Raw genomic sequence first — 4573 nt, 5'->3', positions numbered from 1 at the left:
GACACACAGACTGGGAGGGAGTTGCTGGGGGCAGTGGCTGGAGGTGCCATTTACCTCTTCTTTCCTCCAGGTTTCTGTGTGCACATGTATCAGCAGGAGTTCAAAGTCACAAGGAACAGAAATGGAGTCTGGCTGATTTCAGCAGAAAAGGAATTCACCAAAAGGGTATGGGCGGCTCACATAGTCCCTGGGAGGGCTGGAAAATCAGGCTCGGTGACTACGCAGCTGTGCCCACAATCAGGTCACGGAACTGGAATGGCCAGGATGCTGCTGCCACCCCCAAGGCCACCACCATGGCCACTGCTGACTGACACCCCAGTCTGTGCTGTTGCTGCCCTTGCTGCCTTGGAAGCCGATCTTGCTACAATGGCTGCCGCTGCCTCACCTGAGCCACTAGTGACCGATTCAGAGTCCTCTGGCTGTCTGAGCCTGGTCCTGGGGCTGCTTCCCATCTGCAGGGGAGGCTGGGAAAGCGACTACCTGGCCTTTGGGGCTTCTTGAGTGGGAGATGGGTTCTTTTTCCCTCCAAGCCTCATAAAATGGGGAATTCTTCGAACAGAAAGGATGGGGGTCCATGCTGGGCAGTCAAAAAATAGGCCAAATATTCAATATGGGGCATAAGGAACTGAGATCAAATGGGAACAATAGCTTTAGCTACATTAGTGGCAAATCTGAGTTGGAGAATGCAGCTCCATCCTGGGGTCAAAATGGGGCTTCTGACTCTTCCCTCCCACAACTGACTAATCGTCTCTCCCAGCTGTGGGGGAGTGTTTAGACCAGGCAGCCCTCTCCCAAGGGCAGGGATGTTCCGCCTTGCTGAGATACCACATGGCAACAGGAGCAGAAACAAGGGTGAGATGCCCTTGAGGGCAGGCCCAGGGGGAGGGCTGTGTCTGAACTTGACCTGGACCCTGCCTCACCACACAGATGAGGGAGTGGAGAGGAGAGTGGGAAGGGTCTTGTTTCTAATGCTGTTACCTCCTTGGGGAATGGATGGGAATCTCCTTCCCCAAATGGAAATAAAGCCAAAAGAAATTGTGGTGGGGTGGGAGGGGGCAGGGACAGGGATAACTTTCCCAGGGTCAGTGATGAAAAGCCAGATACCTACGGGGACCAGGAAGATGATGCAGACAAGAGAAGCGGACCAGGCATTCACACATTAAATGTATAAGAATACATATTCTTAACTTCCACACAGATGTATACACTCTCTTATTTTTCCTTAAACATTTGGCCTCCTCTGTGTACGTTTTGTTTTGCTGCTTTTGATGGGCACATGGCATGCTGGCTCTCTTCCATTTGGTCCTTCCTCCAGATCCTCTCTTTGCCCCCCATGCTCCCCAACTCTGTGTCCAGGAGGCTGAGCTATATGGGAGATCTGGGAGGACTCCTTTGTCTTCTGGCTTACAGATGGTGTGGCCCATGGGGAGCATCAGAGGAGAATGGAGGCAGGGAGGACACACACTGGAGGAGTCTTTTCCAGGCTCTGTCTATGTGGAGTAACCCTGGGCTGACTGCAGCCCTTGACCCAGCCTCAGCTCCATCAGCAGCGCTTTCTCTCCAGGCCCCCTCCCCACATCCCTTCAGACTTAGGGTTGTAACACTCCCCAGTGTTCGTAGCACTGGGTGCTGTAGCACCCTCTGTTGCTTTTCCTAAACTCTGTCCACACCTTTGTAAATAATCCCATTACTAAACTCTCCTCAACTACCCAGCTTTGAGTGTGTCGTCTGTTTCCAGCTGGTACCCAAAAAGATGCATATGGAATCAGGGAACATTTCTCTACCGAAAAAAAAAAAAAAAAAAAGCAACAGCTCACTTGCAACAGCAAACAGGATTTGAGTAAGTCTCCAACTCCTGACTGTGAGGGAGACAGTAGGGAATGGTAGGGATTGTGACAAACTGGAAAGCACGTGACCTCTCAAAACTCCAGTCTTTTATTTCCACGACAACGACAGTTCCACGTGGTCAATTCTTCCCATTTTTCTTTTCTTTTTTCTTTTTTTATAAATTTATTTATTTTTGTCTGTACTGGGTCTTCGTTGCTGTGCGTGGGCTTTCTCTACTTGCGGCGAGCAGTGGCTACTCTTTGTTGTGGTGCGCGGGCTTCTCATTGCGGTGGCTTTTGTTGCAGAGCACAGGGTCTAGGCGAGCAGGTTTCAGTAGTTGTGGCTCATGGGCTCTAGAGCACAGGCTCTGTAGTTGTGGCTCATGGGCTTAGTTTCTCTGTGGCATGTGGGGTCTTCCCGGACCAGGGCTCGAACCTGTGTCCCCTGCATTGGCAGGTGGATTCTTAACCACTGCACCACCTTTCCCATTTTTCAAAAGTAGCAAAGCATCTGGATTTTAAGTGAGATCTCTTGATTTTTAAATGTTGGCTTGAATATTTAGAAATCATGATGTGAGGCAGGTAGACAATCAATAGGCTGAACTTGGCCCTAAGAAGCACCAATTTCCAGTCTGTACTCTCAGCACACAGCATCCTGCCAAGTCCCAAACCCTACTTGATAAGAAGAGTCTATGGGGAGAAGCGCTACCTGCAGGCCATCAGGAGACCCTCAGGGCCCTGGGGGTGGGGAGGAAGCCTGGCCATGACACGTCCACCCAAAAGGCTTAGCAGAGGAGCCCAAAAGCTTCTAAGTTCTGGAGCTTACAGCCTTGCAGTGCCTGCCTGGTCCATCACGTCTAATACAGTGTCAGCAGAAAATAGATTAAATCCGCTAGGCTGTAATTTGCAAATGAAACATTTTGTGGCAGTAACTAAACAGAGCATTATGTTTTAATCGGGTTTTTAAAATGTTGTTTTAAAAATCATTTTATTAAAAAAAAATCATTTTATTGTGCAGAAGCTGGTATCCTACGAGCTATAATTCCTTAACTAACAGTATGCTAATGCAATACCCTCTAGTCTAGATGTCCTTACCAGCCGGGGTGTTTGTCTTGATGCTCTTAAATCTATATGTTTTCAGAGTAGAAGTGTTACACTACCTTCCAGCCACTCAAATGGGGAACCCCGGCAGCAGCTTCTCTACAGGGACTGCCTTTCACCCTGGCTTTGAGAGAGAAACAAAATGATTCATCTTTCCTTCATTTTATCTATCATCTATCTATCAATCTATTTATTTAACAAACTGTTGTATGTTAGTGCTTTGCAAACATTAGTCCCACAAATTCTCCTACCAACTCCTTGCAGGAGGTGCTATTCTTATCTCTGTTTTTACAGATGAGCAAATCGAGACACAGACAGGTGAAGTAACTTGTGGGAGGTCACACAGCTGGTAAGTGATGGCGATGGAGCCTGGCTCCTGAGTCCATACTCTGAACTACCCAGCTGTGCCACTTCTTTCTGCCTCTGGCCCAGCTCCTGAAGCCCTCAGCTCATTCATCTTTCTGCTCTCGCCTGCTACCCATCTCTCATCCCTTAGATATTCATTTACTCTTTTGTTTTATGGACACTGAGTGTCTGCTGTGTGTCAGGTCCTGTGCTAAATGTTGGGGACCCCACACTGAGTTGTCCCAATATAGCCCCTGCCAAGTGGGGCTCACAGTGTAGAAAGGGACACAGCCTAGCAGCCAAGTATCCCTTGAGATAAAGGAAGTGCATACCGCCCTGAGACAGCCTATGGACACGGCTGTTAGAATTAGAAAAAGATGCTCCTTGCTCCAGTCACTTTACCGCCATCTGTGGGAAAACAGTTATATGAAGATGCACATCTATGGGAATTCCCTGTGGTCCAGTGGTTAGGATTCCACACTTCCACTGCAGGGGGCACGGGTTTGATCCCTGGTCTGGGAACTAAAAGATCCTGCAAGCTGCGTAGTGTGGCCAAAAAAAAAAAAAAAAAGACGCGCATCTATGATAACTGTTAATTCGAACTTGCCCTCCGAGCTGTGCACCACCTTCGCAACTGTATGTGTTGGGCCACATAAAGTGAGCCATGGTGGCCAGAGGTTGGGGGGAGTGCCCACCCAAATCTGGAGAAACTGCCAGAGCGACTTCCTGCTGGAGGTTGAGATTCAAAGGTTGAGTAAGAATGAGTGGGTGAGGGGTGGGGACTGTGCTCTAGGCGGAGGGAGGGGCATGTGAGAAGAGCCGTGGATGGCTTTGTGCTGTGCCAACGTAGCTAGGCTGGAACTACATTTCCCAGAATGCCCTTCCTCATGTGCCCTGGGATGGGGTTGGCTCCATGGGAGCTTTAGGTGAGGTTAGGAAGACAGAGATGAAGCAGCAGCCTTGGCTAGTCAGGAGCTGTTGCAGCTCACACATGTAGACGCAGGGGCAACAGACTTAGAAAAGCTGCTTGCCCAGCTCCTACGGTCAAGGTCAAATCTCTATGTCAAATCCCTTAAAATAAAATCGCTCCTAGAATCTCTGCTTCTCTGAGCAAAGTGATCAATGGAAAGACTAGCAAGAGATAGGGCTGGAAGGGTAGGCAGGGGTTAGTTAGATGGTGAAAAGTCCTGGGGTCATCGATGTGTTTGCTTTTTCAAAAGTTGAGATAGGGAATTCCCTGGCAATCCGGTGATTAGGACTCGGTGCTTTCACTGCCGTGGCCCCAGGTTCAATCCCTGGTG

This window comes from Balaenoptera musculus, chromosome 6, assembly GCF_009873245.2.
Source record: "Balaenoptera musculus isolate JJ_BM4_2016_0621 chromosome 6, mBalMus1.pri.v3, whole genome shotgun sequence".
Classification (NCBI taxonomy): Eukaryota; Metazoa; Chordata; class Mammalia; order Artiodactyla; family Balaenopteridae; genus Balaenoptera; species Balaenoptera musculus.
This window is presented reverse-complemented; position numbering follows the sequence as displayed.